The sequence below is a fragment of the Ornithodoros turicata genome, chromosome 4, assembly GCF_037126465.1.
Source record: "Ornithodoros turicata isolate Travis chromosome 4, ASM3712646v1, whole genome shotgun sequence".
In the NCBI taxonomy this organism is placed as follows: Eukaryota; Metazoa; Arthropoda; class Arachnida; order Ixodida; family Argasidae; genus Ornithodoros; species Ornithodoros turicata.
In genome coordinates, this window is record NC_088204.1 from 19501216 (window position 1) to 19520074 (window position 18859).

The 18859-nt window shown below is 46.4% G+C and overlaps 1 protein-coding gene across 1 annotated transcript in view; it reads right to left on the minus strand.

Moving 5' to 3' along the window:
• The window catches only part of LOC135391270 (very long chain fatty acid elongase AAEL008004-like), a 42507-nt gene extending 24266 nt beyond the window's left edge, over positions 1 to 18241 (minus strand). The window contains exon 1 of the mRNA XM_064621456.1: positions 18008 to 18241. The gene's annotated coding sequence lies outside the window, so the exon portion shown is untranslated. The remainder of the gene's footprint in view (positions 1 to 18007) is intronic.
• Between the last annotated feature and the right edge of the window lie 618 nt (positions 18242 to 18859).

An 18859-nucleotide genomic window follows, 5' to 3' on the forward strand; every position in this document is an offset into this window, starting at 1 on the left:
GTGAAATGTTTTTCCGCGATCATATTCATCATCGCGAAATTCTCGAAAATTAATACGTCGCGAATGGAGGTACGTTGAACAAGGTGGAAAGTACACACTAAGAAAAAAAAAAAAAAAGAAAAGTGAAAAAGGTAAACAGGGAGTAATTGCAGCTTCCTTGTGAATTTGATGGCTGCGGGGGGGGGGGGGGGGTATGTTTAGTGCTGATAGAAAGAAAAAAAAAGAGAGAATAAGGTTATATAACTTACCTAACTTAGCAATTTTCCACCCCTGTGGGGGAAGATATAGTTAGCGGTTCTTTCTTAACAAATTGTACCCAATGCATGTCGCAAGACACCAACATATCACGATATCGATCGACATACCACAGTCGACGGTTTAATTCAAAGTATTTTCATTCATGCACATCAATTTATACCCATGGGACTGTTAGAAGAGAGCGTGAAATGCAGTCCCCACTCCGTGACATTCATTTAGTCCCATGCATATACTGCCTAAAGGGACTAATCGTTGCGGCAATGCATTTAGTCCCCGAAAGGAGTAAAATTACTCTATTTTCCTCTAGAGTATAGTTGTTCTGGGACTGCACTCTAAGAAAAAAAAATGAGTAAACGGGGAGTAATTGCAGCTTCTACTCCCCCAGATTGCAATATTACCGTATTTTCACGCGTATTAGCCGCGGCTAATGCGCTATTTTTTTTTTCTCACGGGCGCCCTGCGGCTTATCCACCGGTGCGGCTTATCTGATGACTATTTTTTCCTGGTATTTTCCCCATATGCCGATTTTAACGAAAGGGTCGACAGTGTCTCTGGAACAGCACTGCCCTGCCGATGCACGAACAGTGCGTAACAGGGACGGGTCCACATTCGAGTAGATTGATCTTCCTGGTGCATTCCCCCAAGCAGCCTTAAGGAAAGTGGGGACAGTAATTCACGTCTTCTGGAAGATCACTGACCCATCAGTCCACGAAAAACACCCGACAAGGGCACAATCCGATCTTGGTAGAACTCCAGAACTGACCTCCTCTGTTGCACACTGTGCCGATCCCGGAGTATGGACCACAGGGTTTATGGCCTTCTCTATGGTCTCCTTTGTCGCACAAATCAGTCGTCTCGTATTGCCCGCGGCTTATGTGCCGGTGCGGCTTATCTGCCAGAAAATTTTCAAAACGTCCCAAAAAACGCGTCCTGCGGCTTATCTGCGGTGCGGCTTATACGCGTGAAATTACGGTACTCCCCATTTTAGTCCCATAACCCGGACATTTACTCCCCAGGACTGCAAATACTCACTGAACTTCGCATATTGTCCCCTGAATGCAACAGTCTACGTAAACATGTGCTCTTGGTCAATTTGATGGCATAAGGCTCTATAACTCAGCCAACTTAGCAATTTTCCGCCCACACAGAGTAAGAAACAGTTAGCGCTTCTTTCTTCGCAAATTGTGCCCCATGCGTGTCGCAAGATTTTATATCACTCGATATATCACGGTTGACGGTTTAATTCAAAGTAATTTCAGTCATGCATACGAATTATGTGCCTGGCATTCTTAGAACAGAACGTAAAATGCAGTCCCCACTCTGTGACATTCATTTACTCCCGTGCATTTACTCCCGAAGGGAATATTTTTTGCGGCAATGCATTTAGTCCCCAAAAGGAGTAAAATTACTCCTTTTTTTTATTAGAGTGTGGAACAGACAAGCAAACACAAACGCTGCCTCACGCAAACGACCGCTGCCTCGTACTTGTGCTGTATGTCTGTGTCTGTATACGAGAAGACATGTAGGAGAGAGTGTGATGGGAGTGAGTGCGCGTCCCGTGAGCCGAATGAGGCTCCTTGGCAAGTGGTTGGAAGGCAGATGCCATGCGTGGCCTAATTGGTAGGGCACTTGACCGCTAATCAAGAGGTGCGTGGTTGAAATCCCGCCGCTGTCTGGCATATAGGGTATGCGTTACCCAGTGCGGGAACTCTTCGCGTCACGATCAAAACCGACAGAAATAACGTAACCTAACTCTGCGTAACAAAAAGTATAGCCACGCAAACTCTGCTCTCCGTACATGTTGAACGGGAAAAAGGCGGTCTCCTCGCAGCTGCGTCCGGCTATTGCTTGGTGTGCCACCTGTGCAGGGACGGCTCTGAGAAACCGAAATGAAGTCCCACGTGTAACGTAACTGTTATAATGACCCCCTCAGCCTCAGGTAACGAACTCGCGACTTGTTTGAAGCAGTGATTTATCCAGAACCCCCCCCCCCCCCTACATCCCCTGACACAAACAAACAAACAAATGTTCAGTGACACCCCCTAACTTTTTCACCAGTGCACCCCCTACGGAGGGTTGCCCTTGCGAATTCAGCTTTAGATACATGTCGGTAATGATATGTTAAGCTGTAATGACGTAACTATAATAATGACACCCCCCCCCCCCCCCCACACACACACAATTTTTTTCCAACACCCCTCCATGCTTGGGATTCTGGATAAATCACTGGTTTGAAGTAATTTCGTAACTGAGTAGAGAGTAACGAAGGGCACGCATAAACGCCACTAATACGAACGTACACGTATATGACCTACGTCAGACATACGTCGTACAACCGTATGACACCCAACACCGGCATTTAACCCCGAAAACCGTATGTATCCAAGAACAACAAAAACGTACTTTTAACGCATACCCCGACGTACTAGTACTTCCTTTGGCAAGCAAACATCCTCCAAGTCTAGAGTCAACGCATCCGAAAGCATCTCTTTTTTTGGGTACTTGTTTTTAGGACCTGCTTTCTGCTCGAGAGGAGGAGCGCTGCCCGAGTAACCGGATGACCTGAACTTGCCCTCAAGCAGCAGACGAGCTTCCGCCATTCGCCGCGAAGGGAACCTCGTTCTACTTTCTGCCACCCCTCCCTTGTTTTGGCGCTGTCGGATGTGCAGAGGGATATTACCTTCTTTCGCGATGCAGTAATGGAATTGGCGGGATTCGAGATTCTCATTAAAAATGCTTAGAGCTGCGAATAACTCCGTTGCTCACAATTTAGCAAATAATGTTACTAATGTATCGGCTGCTCTCTAATTATATGTCTTCTCTTTGAAGCTAGTTCTTTTTTTTTTTAATAGTTTCGGCGAAAAATGAAAAATGTGGAGACTTCTCTGAAATTACTTTTGGTCCTGATTCATGCATATCAAGAAAACGGTGCGTTTCTGTGACCGAGCGGTGCTTTCATTCTTTACCCTGCTTTTAAACTTATCGACTGTTTTATCGATTATCGCTTTTATGGAACTGTCTTCGGTCCTGTCCTTCTTTCTTTTTCTCCGTCTGGAAATATGCGCCATTTGCAGTACTCGATGTCTCAATATATAGTTTCACATAGATATAATCTCTCGTATCTGTACACTATTTTACACTCTGAGCAAAACTTTGCCGTATAGCACGCTGAAAGCTACCAAAGGGCTACCATGAAATCTGCACTCTTAAAAATAGCACGCCCCTGATTTGTTGAAAACGAGAGGCGGAGCCTATTTTGTGCCATTATGTACGGCACAAAATAGGCTCTGCCTCTCGTTTTCGACAAATCAGGGGCGAGAACGTTGTCATTCAGGTTGATGGTTGGCTAGGAGCGTGCTATGTGGTTAAGTTCATTTTTAAGAGTGTGCTTTCGACCGACTGGACAACCGCGCCTTTGACCTCGTAAAAGTGCTGGGTCCTTGGCCACCTGACAAGAGGGATGTTGCCTTGTCAGCGCTTGTGACGTTTATTCAGAGGTGTGCGTTGGACTGAGTTTATTAGGACCATGTAATTCACTGTGCGCCACGTTAACCGGTGATTTTGGCCTGTGGCCGATAGTTATCGCGAAAGTGGGGGTGGGGGTTATATTTTTTTCACCTCTGGGGGGGAGGGGGTCTTTTCTTCATCAACATCAACATCAACGCTGAAAGCTAGTAGAGTGTTTTAGTACATCGCACGCTATCACTTTTGCGTACGATGTACTAAAACCACACCACACACTCTTAAAAATGAACTTCACCGCATAGCACGCTCCTAGCCAACCATCGTCTCGAATGATATCGCTATCTGCCCTGATTTGTAGAAAACGGGAGGTGTACGCCATTTTTGTGACACTTATGCTGTTCATAATTGTCACAGAAAAGGCGTACGCCCCCGGTCACAGAGAGTGGTTGGCTATGACTATTCGCCGCTCCAACTGGCTGCTCTGCTCGCCACTTAGCGGACCCTAGAGTCACTAAATGCAACCTTATTTAGCTTATTTAGTGACTCTACACTGTTAAAACACAACTTCACCGCATAGCACGCTCCTAGCCAACCATCAGTCCGAATGATATCATTCCGTATCCTTATTTGCTGAAAATGGGTGGAGGCGCCTATCTGGGACACATTATGCCTGTCCCAGATAGGCTCTTCCCCCTGTTTTGAACAAATCATGGTTGGCTAAGAGCGTGCTATGTGGTGAAGTTCTGTTTTAACAGTGTAGCGTACCCCAGTAGAAGCACTCAATGAATGATAGTAACGGCAGCCGGCCGACATGTTTCGCGGTGACCCGAAACTATACCGGAGGCGAAACTAGGTGGTAACTATAGAAGTTACCACCTTTTCACACCGTTTTTTCTTAGAGTGCGTCGTCACCACCGTTCTTCTTCTTCTCCATCTTCTTATTCCGTTCTGTTCCGTTTTGAGGGTGCACAGCATAGCACGATAAACAACAACAACAGCTACATGCATGATTATGGGATGAGGTTGTAGCAGACAGCGAGTTGACAGACAGCAACAATTGCGGTACCATACCTCAGTGATAAACACCTGTAACTTTCTCATGATATTTTCGAAACGTTCACAGCAAGATTCCTTTTTCCTCGACCTCAAATTCGGCGGAAGCTGTTTCATTTTTATTTTTGATGCTTCAAATGTGTACAATTATATACTGTACTTGTTTTTCAGTTACCTACGTTGCTTCCATGCCGAGAGTCAGGCGACTACAAAATTACCCATGTAGAGGCCACTCGTGACGTCATGCCCTTCCCCCTTGTAGCCGATGTTATCCGACCTCCATACAAAACATTTTTAAGTCTAACTAAAAGCTCGCTGTGTATGTTTTTCCACGATAGGTGGGCGAGATAAGAGAAAGTATGCGGCTGGTGTTGCTTCTCTATGTTGCCTTTCTGTTTCTTTTTTCGAGGGAAAAACCGGCTTTTATCGCACAAACGAATCAATAAATAGGTTTATTTACTGGCAGTAGAAAGAAAAAAACATATATATATATATACAGTCGACGTGTTTTGTACACATGAGTAAAGTTCAGGGTCTTCTGTGGACGGCTGTTGTGTTCATTATCGCTTTCGATTACTGCAATCAAACCAGAAGCGCCGTATTTTGACCTTACTTTAATTTGTACCATATGCTTTATTGCTCTGCTCTCGCTTATGCTGGTTGCCAAGTAAAATCATCTCGATCATCGACACGCAAAGGTTTCTGCTTACCTTTCGTTGTCTGAAGGGAAAAACTTACCCACGTATCTAAAAAAACTAAAAATAGAAAAACAGAGCACTGATCTGTTTGTTTGTTTGTTTCTTTATAATAAGAAAAAGAAAATAAATTATATAAAATATATAATATAATAAAACTATAAGAGAAAAAAAGAGGAGAAATTAAACTCGTCTCCCAGACGCGTTCTGCCACTCCCAACGACTTGTCTAAACTGACTTGTTTCATAGAACTAAGGATATTTAAAGTAACCAATATCTCCTAACTCATAGGAGTTTACACCCTAAAAACAGAACTCCACTGCATAACACGCTCTGCGCCAACCATTGCGAGCGGTACAGTTGTGGCTTCTGATTTGAGGAGAGAGCAGGGCGTACGCCCCTTTTTTTAAACACTTAATGTACCTAATGATCGCCGTGGAGGTAGATAAGAAGGTGGATGCCTGCTCTTCGTTTCCAGGGCGAGAGCAGTACCATTTTTGAGATGTGATGTGGCCGACATCGCGCTCGTCCCATCCTAAGTGTCACAATATGGCGTACCTCTCAGTTTCAACTCATCTGGGGTGAGAGCGAATGAGCGCCCTACACTCTAAAAGCAGAACAGGACGCACTGTCCTTGTTGCCTTGAGAGAGTCCTGTTTCGTGTAGTATACGAGTGGAAATAAACACAAACAAACCGGCCTAAGTACACATAGCATGGGGGAGGGGGTGGGAGAAAGAGAGGAAGAAAAGAAGAAAAAAAAAAGTGAAAGGCGTCTCAAGTCTGCGTCCTGATTTCGCGAAGCGATAGCATCCAACTGTTTACTACTACATTAGCCTGCAATTTTGTCGGATCTGTGTCTAGGTTGTTTCCAACATGGCGGCGGCCGTTTGACCCGTCCTCGACAGAAGGAAAATAATCAGCGGGCTACGCGATTGGTGGATTCCCTCTTATCGCCGAACGCCATCTCAATCGTGGCGGCCCAGAAACTGTTATCGGGCTTCATTCATATGCGGAGTCAGCTGGTTCGTGTTGGGGGCGCGCGCGCTTTCTCACGTAACGGTGGAGGAGGAAAGGCGAAAGTGATACCGCACAAGAGGCGTCGCTATAAAAGGAAAGATATGGGCGTTATCTGCGGGACGGCGCGGAGGATAGCGGGTAAAAATAGCGAAGCGCTTTGTAGATATGCAACAAAAAGACGTCTTCCTCGTGAAGGAGTTGCCAGAAGTGGAAGACACCGGTGAAGCATGGGAATAAGGAAAGCGGTTGCTGTGGGTTGTTGTTGTTCGTTTATAACCGTACTATGGGCCGTGAGGAAGTTGTGAAAGATTTTTTTCTGATGCATGCATCACGTTTCGCCCCGTGAGCTGCGGTGGAATCAGGAAGCTTGACTATACGGGGGCTCTCAAAGCGTGTCAGCGTTCGCTAAAATTAATGGGAAAAATAGTGCAGAGACTGGCTGGAGATCCCGGCTTGAGAGGGATCACATATCGGTTCAGTGGAAGTTCATTCGTGGCTTTAACGTTCATTTGGCAACAGAATTTGCGCACTCTTAAAACAGAACTTCACCACATAGCACGCTGAAGTCTATCCATAGCACAGTATGGTACACTGTTAAAAATGAACTTCACCCGCATAGCACGCTCCTAACCAACCATCATCTCGAATGATATCGTTATATCTGCCCTGGTTTGTTGAAAACGGGAGGCGTACGCCTTTTTCGTACCACTTATGCAATACATGGTTGTGTACGTTTTATAACTCCTGATTTGTAGAAAACGAGGGGCGTACGCCCTTTTGTGGCAATTAACATACCTGCGTAATTGTCACAAAAGGCGTACGCCACCTGGAGAGGGAGAAAACGAGAGCACCACCACGCAACACAGCCATCGTCCCGAATGACATCGTCCCCACCCACGCGTACGCCCTTTTGTGACACTCGTGTAATCACGTTTTAATTGTCACGAAAAGGCGTAAGGCCAGCGCTGTCCACAAATCAGGAGTGATAACGATACCATTCTGTGCAGTGGTTGATCTTCAACTTGAGTGTCAGTCATTCCCGACTTCAACGCACGATTTAATAAGCAACGTCAGATTGCACGTAAAAATAGGACAAACCCACCTGTAAAGCTCTCTCCCCCGCAACAGTACAGGGAATGAGGCGAAGCGCCCTTTACGTGCGAGTTCGTTGCCCCGATATAGGATTGCCGAGTCAATTACGTTTCCTAAGAAGGCATCGCAAAAGGAAGCGTCGCTATGGAAGCATTTACATAGTAAACATTTTGGAAGAATGAATGCGTCATTCCATGTGCCCCCCCCCCCTTTTTTTTTTCCATCCATATCTGCAAGAATGTAGTGGCTTCCGCACGCAATATGCCGTTCAGACACATGTTGAGCATGCTTACGTCTTCATGTGTGGATCGTTTCAAAGTAACGAGATTACTTGACCAATCGATATGTAACTGGCTTCGGCGGCTTATGTTTACCGACGACATTTCTAGAATACGAGAGAAACCCCGCGCTCTTTATGGAGAGAGGATAGTTATAGCACTGTGCAATTGGTAGCATCTCTTCGGGGTTCGAATCCCACTGCCGATGCTGTTTTCTTCAACTGCCATTATTGAATTGATGGGGATGTACTTCGATGTTTCGCTGTTATGCACATTTTTCTGCTATCGCTGGCAAAATGAAACTAGCATCACCACCAAGGCATTTATGGACGTTATATATGTAGATTTTTTCCGCGTTTCAAGTTGTTCACTCTATCAGCGTTATTTATTTATTTATTTATTTAGTGATACTACTCGCACCCGGGTGTGCTTCCTGAACGTCTTCGTATGTTTGGAACATAAAGACATAGGTATAGAGCACATGAAACACCGTCTCATCTACCAGCTATGCCGGCGTGATTCCCATCCCATCAGTATGGCCAACTGCTTATAACACATGCTGACATATCAATAGTATTATAATTATGGTAATGAGGGACGCTGCAGTGTTTGATCCGGGCATTTATTTTGCCCACCTGAGTGTTCTTGAACCTGCCTCTGAATCTTAAGATGCAACAGACCCCATTAAAAGTCCGTCGAGGAGGACGGCCTTCCTAGGCAACCTCTACCATTCCATCAAGTGGCCGGCGTCCTCGGCCGTATTCGAACCCGTAACCTTGAGATCAGAAGGCAGACACGTTTGTTTGTTTGTTTTTCACGTTAGCACCTGAAGCACCGGAGCAGTTTCCGTTTTCCTTTTTGTGATAATTTATGGCTATGATCTACACGGCTCTGTGATTCTTCACGATACCGTAAGCTACCATACAATATAACTCCCAGCCAATCATTATCAATCTAATTTGTCAGCCACCGCGATTTTTCTCCCCCTTGAAGTAACCGTCCCTGTGAAACGAACATATGAAAAGCGTCATTCTTTATCGCTTTGTTTAATAACATGTCGCGTAATAAAAGCGGTTCGCAATCTTTTAACTTGAATGGACGGCTGCAAGGTCCGCCCGTAACTTTATAGGACCACGTGACAGCGACTACATGACCAAAAATCTACCGCCAATGATGACCTTCATTTAATGAACGCGTTTGGAACAATGGCCAAAGATGCGGCCACCTCTTTTACGCTTTTTCATAGATGAAGGCCTTAGGGCTGCCACCTTTTCTTTCGGCCAGTACCGAACACTGGGGGCGCTTTGTGTACAAAGCCCTTTAAATGAATACGATGTATGCATTTTTTAAAATCCAAACGTTGCTTTAGCTATCTCAGGCTGCAAATAACTGGGCCTCATGCGGAAAACCAGTAGAAGTCGATGGTAGCTCGGTCACGCTACCATTCATTCATTCCATTGATTGATTGATACCATACCATTCATTGATTGATTCAATCAATCAATCGGTCACGCTGATAGGGCGAGACAAGCAGGAAGGCCCCTGATTGGCCGTCTGGAATGCATGACGTTGCATTTTTATTGGTCCTGTCAATTTCATTTGCATTGTGCCCAGTGCTCAAACTGTGCGTTCTATGGGGAGCTGTTACTGCCAAGTCGCTCTCCATTTTTTGGCCCGTCTTGGATTGGACGAAGTGGATTGTGAAGGGCCGTATCAAATTCTTGAGTCTTGAAAGCTGAGCACTGGGCACAGAGGGTTCTAATAATAGGTTCTCTACAGTATATCTTCATTTGGATAAACGTAGCTTTGGTTGCTCATTTTAGCTATCGCTCAATATTTGGTGCCGACGAGGCAAACGAAAAACTCCAAGTCGTAAAGTTTTTATTACGACTTGGCCAATTCCCGAACATTTTATGTCCGGATTAAACCTTCACCCGGACACCGAACGTAAGCCCTGAATTTCCGAACCGTTCGGGGGAAATCCGGACAGGTGGCAACCCTATATAGAAGGCCTAGAAGCACCCCGGACATCGCCGCCGACAGCCATTCCAAAGTTAGAAAATGATAGCAAGTTCCCGATTCTGACTATTTCACGCTTCGCGCCGCAAGAGGGACGGGAAGTACATTTCCCCGACAACATTATTCCCATTCACTTATTCGTAGCGCGGTTAAACATACGACATTTTGTTCCGCCGTTTGCATCTACCGTTTCCTGAACGCAACCTCCTGAGATAACGCCAGTCATTGCTTTCTTGAGACCCTGTAGCCCACTTTCACGACTCCATTTATGTAGGTCACATACCGTTACTCTGTTATGTCCGCGAGAATAAACATAGCACGACCGCCCATACAACATAGTAGTGGGAAAAATGTTTCCAACAAACGTGCCTTTCAAGTGCCGGTTCTGACGCGGCTGCCGAGTTTTTCGATGTCCGTCTTTAGTCCAAGGTCTTCCAGGAAAACGAAAGTAGCGGGAGAGACCTTCTTTTGTGGCGGTATTGTGCCACCGGCCATTGCTGCCGTCAAGGCTGGGTCGCACGTGTGTGTCAGTGTCTGTCGCACGCGACACCTTCTAGTGAACCGCGAATAGCGCTTTCAATTTCGTCGTCGATTTCCGCGTGATTCTACACTCTAGAAACAGACTTCACCGCATCTGCATCTGATCCGTTGAAAATGGAATGCGTTCGGCTTTTTGTGACACACATATGCAGTTATGTAAATTGCCACAAAAAGGAGCACGCTCCCGTGCAGTGGTTAGCCTTGAGCGGGTTATGTGGTGGACGTGGTGCTGTTCGGCTCGTTTTCATCGAACGCCGTCTCATCGCACTGCATTATACCCAGACATCTTCCACATTGGCGCGGTTGCACTGTTTACTTTCCGCAATGCTTTACTTTGCAGTTACTTTGTGCGATCAACGAAGCCGCCTTTGTTGGCGTTTAGTCGTGGCTAATCGAAATTGACAAATGTGACGTACATTTCATTAAAAAAAAGAAAGAAAAAAAAAACTAGAACAGTGTTTGCTATGAGACACCTGCGCAAAAGAGGTCCGTAAGAATTACAAACCACAGACTCCAGGCCCGCATCGCAATCGACTTCCAGTGGACAGCTGCCAAAGGACTCTTTATGCGTGCCGCTGCACATCGCCTGAATAATTAATTATCTGAAATAGTAACAAAGTAACATTTGTACGATACAGCAAGAGGTGTCTGCGTTGCGACGCTTGCGGTGACCTTCATGATTTGGCTGTTTTAAACTGTACTCGGCCTCGTGATCCTAAGACCGTGGTATTCGATAACGGCAGAATCAAAATTATTTTACGCGACGTAATATAGGAAAAATCGTCACAAAAAATTGTGAGTCGCTAGTGAAGTGACCCAACTGCCTCGTTGGATGACACCCCACGACGATACTTAAAAAAAAAAAAAATCGAACTACGCATGCTCTTCGTCCCCAACCCCACCCCGCATATTTACAAGAGTATGTACATTTTCATTTTGCGTAGTCCGAATTGCAATGAACGTCTCGCTTCGACACTATGCGATGCAGTGCATTCCCTTCACCAATTCGATACCTAAATCAAATCAAATTAAAACGATTAAATAAATCAATAAAAAGGATTCGATGAAATAGCGTGGGCATGGAATGCCTGAGAATCCCAAATTAGAGAACGTGACCTTTAAAATTCGGGCATCGTGAGCGAGGAACACCTTGAAAATTACGTACAAAGAAAGGAAGACAGATAATCAAATTTCCGAAAAATTTGTCGCGCCAGAGAGAGACGAACGGGCCAAATAAATAAAACCCTCCAATCCACCGCAAGTGTGCCGTGCACAACGCAATCAGAGACAGAAAAGAAACTCGTCGGGGGTTTGAAGTATTTTTCGTGCGTGATCCATCTGGCGCACGCAACGCCGTCATTGGTCAGCGATTACGTCACATGACCGCTTTGGCGAACGCATTTCTTCTCGCCGTTGGAGACGGGTGAAGATCGAATATGCGTTTTAATGATCGTGGTCGCTGATTTCTTTCGTAATGGAACGATAAAAATAGTACGTAAGTTTCTGATAAGATAGCATAGAGGCAGGCGAGATGGGGGCAGACGAGATCCATTGAAGACGAAGCCCGAGCTTGGGTGTTATTTGTCTCTTGTCCCGCCGTGTTCGTTCCAAGCTCAGGCTTCATCTTCAATGGCGCGTATCAGGTTATTTGGATGGAAACTATAGCCGATTATGTACACTCTTAACCACTGCACAGAATGATACCGTTATCATTCCCGCTTCGTGGTAAGCGCCGGACGTGCGTCTTCCTCTAACAATTAACGTCACTACATAAGTGTCACGAAAAGGCGTACGCCTCCCGTTTCCAACACAGTCTAAAAACAGAACTTCACCACAGAGCGCGGTGAAGGCCAGCCCTTAAAATTCACTATTACACTCTTAAAAATGAACTTCACCGCATAGCACGCTCCTAGCCAACAATCATATCGAATGATATCGTTATCTGCCCTGATTTGTTGAAAACTGGAGGCCTACGCCTGTTTTGTGACACTTATGCTGTTCATAATTGTCACAAAAAAGGCGTACACCTCCCGTTTTCAAGAAATCAGGGCAGATAGCAATATCATTCGAGATGATGCTTGGCTTGGAGCGTGCTATGCGGTGAAGTTCATTTTTAAGAGTGATACACTCTAAAAACAGAACTTCATCGCATAGCACGCTGTGCGCCAACCATTGCCATGAATGATATGGTTATCGCTTCTGATTCGAAGAGAAAGGTGGGCGTACGCCTTTTTGTGGCAATTTGGATATATGAAAATTGCCACAAAAAGGCGTACGCCCCCTGTTTCTTCGAATCAGAAGCGATAACCCTATCATTCTTGGCAATGGTTGGAGCTCAGCGTGCTATGAGGTGAAGTTCTGTCTTTAGAGTGTACACAATCACCTTGCGTACACGAGGAAGGAGCGTGCTCACATTTGCACGCGCGAAACGCAAAGCCATGTTTGACTTATATGAATATGAAGTGTGCACCCGCTATTCCCTTGCGTACGCAATAGTATCAGAAGGTGCTCACAATAGGCAGTTTTAGGAAACCGTTGGTAAGGTTATCGGGCCTATCGGAACCAATCGTCGTCGTGTGTGAGTCAGAATCTTATCCACTGATTGGTTCCGGTTGATACGGTTCGGCGCAAGCCACGTTTTCAACGGTTTGCTAAAACTCTCTAATAACGGTTCCGGAAACACTGTAAGCCAATCGCCTTGGCCGACATCAAGTTGCTGCTCTTGGATTGAACCGCTTCCTGTATCGTATCGCTTCCGTTGAGTGCTTACGGCATGCTACAACTAGCGCTTATACGTTCACGTGTGAACAGATGGAACGTTGCGGCCTAATCGTGGTTTAATACATCGCGGTTCATCTATACTTCGGTAGGTGCGCGTGTCTTGGGACAACTTCATTGCTACCCACTTAACGCAACCGACGTGCTCGCCGGTGCAACAATCGTCCCTGCCGATGTAAATGTGTATCAAATTAAGGCAAAACAAAGCGCGACGTCATTGCCCAAGCAACCTTCAACATCATTTTAGCATAGGGCCCATTAAAGAGTTTCCTCGTACGAAGAATTGCAAGTGGTCACGTGGTGACGCTATCAGTATGTTTACGTCGTCCGGACAAAAGCGCCACGGATATGTGCCATCATTACGGGTACGTTTCGGCGTGCTTGCGAGCGTTTAGAATTAGTTGTACATAGAGCGTTTCCGTTGTTCTGCTCAACGGCGTGACGCGCGACAGTATATTGCGGAAATTCAAAGCAAACATTAGATCTACCTGAGTAATAAACATCTTGACAAAAAAAATAATAACAATAATTTCAAAATTTCAATGCACAGATTCAGGCGCAGGAAAGCTGGCCTTTCTACTTCTAATCTAATCTAATCTAGGAAAGCTGAAGACGATCTTTTTCGCCCACGCTCTACACCCAATCTTCAACACAAATGGACGGCGCTACCTTGAACGCCGTCTCAAGCAGCGACGACCGAGCTTCGTCGTATAATTCCGCATTCAGTTCCCCACACAATCGTCATTACAGGTATCACCTTGTATCTCCGCCGCATACAATCCCCTGGAAAGCCCGGAGAAAATGCGTGCACAATGCATGCACTTCATGCACAATTGAATTACGCCTTTACGTCAACAGCTGTTACAAAACTATAATGCCCCTTTTTCGTGCATTTCCGCCTTCGAAATAGCAGACTCGCGTTGCAGGGAGAGCTAAGCGCGTAAGTAAACACGTGACCGTTTAAGCCACGTGATTCACCGTTTATGCGTCGGGTCAGCGTGTTTAGAGGTGGGGAGGGGGGAGCTTCTTTTTATTGAAATGTACGGCACGGCCATTGTTTCGACGGTGCGTTTCACTGTGGCAGCTGTCATGAGAATGTGGCTGTGCAGGCAGCGGGGAGTCCGCACTGCTGTTCCGGTAAATATAGGGTCAAAACGTCGTTTGCAATAAAGGCGGCGAAGAAGAAAATGTCGTGAAGGACTATACGTACGTGAGTTGTTCGTTTTGGGACTGTGCTCAGAAATCAAGAGGGTTCTATTACAGATATATTGGGGCAACAACAAACAACGTTGGGCTAGTTGGTAAGCATACGACATGGTAGAAAGCGCACAAAAACACCATGTCACATTTTGGGGCTCAGCTATATAAAACATAGCCCGTACCGTTTGTCAACAAAACCTCACGCTTTGGCTTAAATAAAACGTGAAAGTGAGGTGTATACGTATGTATGAACCAGTTCGGGATCTTCAGATATGCTTCCTTTTTTTTTTTTTTTTCATCATTCCGTGTTAACGCCACGAATCAACTGTGGCTGTGAAAGCCGTACATATACGAGAACAAATGCAGGACACCAGGAAGGGGTGGAGGGAACGTCCAGGAGGTGTTAGTATACGTCCTGGACCGACTTCAGGGGGCAAGTGTGCCGACACTCGTCTGGAAAGTCTGTCGTAAAATTCAGGGAAATCCTGAAGAGAGCACGACCGGTGGTAGGACTCGAACCGACCACCTCCCTGTCTTCAGTACGAGCTTGAAGTCACCGCAAACGAGCCGGTGCATTTATCTACACTCTTAAAAATGAACTTCACCTCATAGCACGCTCCTAGCGAAACATCATCCCGAGTAACATCGTTCTTTCACCTGATTTGCTGAAAACGGGGGGCGTACGCCATTTTTGTGGCATTATGCAGTTTATAATTGCCACAAAAATGGCGTACGCCCCCCCCCCCCCCGTTTTCATCAAATCAAGGGAGAGAACGTCGTCATTCGGGGTGACGGTTGGCTAGGAGCGTGCTATGAGGTGAAGCTCGGTTTTTAGAGTGTACTCTGCCATCTTATCTTATCTTTTCGTAACCGAGTGCCGGATTGATGGTTTTAATTGCGCAGACCGAATGAATTGTTTCACCCTTGCTGAGCGGTGTCGGTGAATCGGTTGGTAACGGGGGTCCGCTAACCGAACCCAAGGTTTCGGGATCGAACCCCACCAGGGGCCTCAAAGTACTTGACGGCAGCAGCGGACGGCACGGTACAAGGGACGATAAATACGGGTGCTAAGACCTGGGCTCACGCTAAATAACTCACTCTAAATGTATCCATGTATGTATGTAGAGATGGTATCGCTCACAGGGGCAGATCTAGACCCCCGGTTTGGGGGGGGGCGGTTTCCTTGGCGGAGCGCGTAATGGGGGAGGAAAGAGAGGTAAATCCCATGTATAAACTGATGTTTTTTGGGGGAAGCTCCTCCCCCCCCCCCCCCCCCGGAATCGCCCCTGATCGCTCATGACCACTGTTGTCTCGCCACGCAAATACACGAATTATTATCAGTGTTCTGTAATACAATATGGGGGCACACGTACGCAAAGGTACCGTGAAATAGGTTGCAATCTCAGCCTGTTTAATAGTACGATCATGCGATCAGTTATTTTTATCCTGACGGTCACTTTTACGAGCGCCCCACCACTTCCTCGTCAGGATGTCTTTGATGGGAAGTCAAACGTTTCCTACGCTCAAAGCGGTATCGCTTTAAGTGTAGCTGCTCCGCTTCGCGGAACAATAACTGCCGTATGACCGTCTATACTTTACGTGACTGCCCCGTCCACTGATACTATGCAATTTTGTTCGAATGCACGACGCTGTTTCACCCAAGCTAGCTGTACCTCGTGCCAGGGGCAATGGATGCATTTCCTATTTCCTTATCGACGGGTGTTTAGTGCGTACGCAGACCTAGTTCTTGCATCATGTGGGTTACGCGACCGCAAGAGGGCGACGGGCAGGAATTTCGTCCGTCTTTCACCAGGATATCGTAGTACCGATACACGGACGTGCAGGTTCCGGTACGTGTCGCAGGTCAACGATCGGGCTCGCTTGCGGTAAAGGGGGGGGGGGGGGTGAGGTATAGAGTACTGCTACCTCTAGTGATAACCGCGGATAACCTTAGGATAACCGCGTGCCGCGTCAAGACAGGGAGGTGACCAGGGTTCGAATCCTTGTACTGGCTGTGCGGTTCTGGTATCCTCCGTGGGTTTGCCTCAGATGCAACGTCGGTACTGTCCCTTATGAAGTGACGGTTCTCACGAGTAGCACGTGTCACGTGACAGATTCGGTAAACGAGAGAGAGAGAGAGGAGGATAACCGAACACTCGGTGCTAAGAATGCGTGGCACTCGATTAGCGTTATCCATGTTATGAGAAGTTGATTGGAGCGGCTTCGGAACGTAGTGGACCTCCTACAGGTTCTTCCAAATTAGACGACCAATTCTTCCAGCCACTTTCCAATGGGCAGAACGTCGATAGAAGGCCCCCAATGCGAACACTCAACACTACAAGACGCACGATGTCGAAATCGGCCTGGGCTGGGCAATTTCCCCACATACCTACCCCTCCAAGATCCCAACGAACGCCTCCGGCAAAGAGATTGCATTGGTCATGCACGTAGTGGTGAGGTGGCTTTCTTTCGACGTCACGTAGGCTAATGGGATTTCCACGGCAGTAATAAGTCATCGCGACGAAGATTATCACTGGGGTACATCATGCAGTAGGAAGGAGGCAGGATGCACGTCAAGCCAGAGAGCTATAGATGGATTAGAGGACAGGATGGGACGGACCGCCGCACTGCGTGTAGGTACTAATTTTCCAAGTTTCGCGAGTCGTCATTTCTTTCGCGAATTTAAAGCCCCGCGAAATGCGTACTTGTTAGCGATGTCGGGAACGCCGAAAATGCAGCGAATGAGTTTCAACATTTCGAACTAACCTACTGAGTGCGAGTTACTGTAACGCTATTTTAGTGGACATGTAGCACGCTTTGGCATCACTTTCGCTGCTGGACATCGATTCCACACTGATTCATCATTCCACCCTCACTCTTAGCTCGACAATGTTTATGATTAATCGTCAACGTCAAGTTCACCAAGGGAGGGATCAATTCCACGTGGCTGTCACGGCGACACAGACAGTCCCCGATATTCCAGAGAATCCTCAGAGTTCCAACATCCTGATTCTGACCCATATGGGTTATATAGTGTAACCGCATAGAGCATGCATCGCAAGATGTCCCGCGAGAATAATACCACTTTGGTTGGGAGACGGTCGTTGATCTACTGTGAACAACACCGTTCATCACTTCAGGGCCAGAAGGTCGTTGGTTCGAATACAATGCGCAAGTATTTCGAGCTCTCGGTCCGCTGCAGCTCCTTCCTAGGAAGGCATATCCTTGTCACAGATGAAAAAAGAGTTCGCATCGGGAGTGACCTTCAAACCTGCAGACATCCACGATGTCCCACTTAAATAATCTGTAGAGCATTCGTAACGCTCAGTGAAGCTATCTTGCTCGCTGTTCCAGTTTGATATTTATGCATGCTTTACGCGGCATACACGAGCTCTCCGTCCTCGTGTGCCCCAAATCTGTTCAGATAGTTTCCGAACGAAAGTAACAGCGACACCGCATCATCTGACGTCACTATGGTACAACACACGGCGGGAGAACTACCCATTCATTCATTCGAGCATCAGAAAAAAAAAAAAACTTTTCGATCAGCTCTCTTGGCAGCATCCCAGAGAGCTTAGATATGTACCAGGATAACAGTGCGAGGTACTCACCAATTGAGTGAAGCACAAGCCCTAAAAGGCACATACAAAACTGATGCTTCTCGAAGATAAAGTATGTCCACTGTCCGGGGAAGAAGGCGTAGAAAAAAAAATTATATGTCGGACGGATTGGATATTATTAGACGGTCCAGAAAAATAATACCCCTCAGAAGACGGGTAACAACACAGGACGCACAACACACAGCATCGAGAAGGCGTTGAAAAAATAAAAAAAATTCACAGACTAAACACAACACGCGGCATGCGCTCCCACTGAGAGGCGAAAATCTAGGACACGGCTCTTATACCACAGCGCGGAAGGTTACCGCGCTGGCGGAAGAGTACGCACGAGGCGGTGACACATCCAGAGAGAGCCTGGCACGTGGATGGACAAAGAGCAACGCGCGTGCTCGTGTGTAAGCGGTGACGTCATAAGAAAAAAATAGTCCGCGGTGGAGGAAAGTTTTGCCGCGTTCTTTTGAAGAGTTGTTGTGCGTGTCCGTTCTGTCATTTTTGTGTCTGTAAGCAGCTACGAAGAAAGTTTTTGTGTAGTTAGCACGGTTGAGTGGTGCGGATGATCTCCTAGAAGAGGAAGTGTGAGATTTGGGTGTTGGGACTTGATGCGGTTGTGTGTGTGTGTGTGTTTCAATAAAAGATCAAGTGAATGGAGGAATTGTTGAAAAAAACTTCATAAGTACGTAAATTTTTATTTTTAGATCACGTTTCGGGGAATCACTGCCGCGCGTTAGAGAATGGCCAGCGCATCTGAGCTGGAGTTACATCAAAATCTCGTGAATACATTATTATCCTTTAAGTTTCGCTAGTCTCCGACTAAAAATTCGTTCCCGGTAAGTTCACACATTC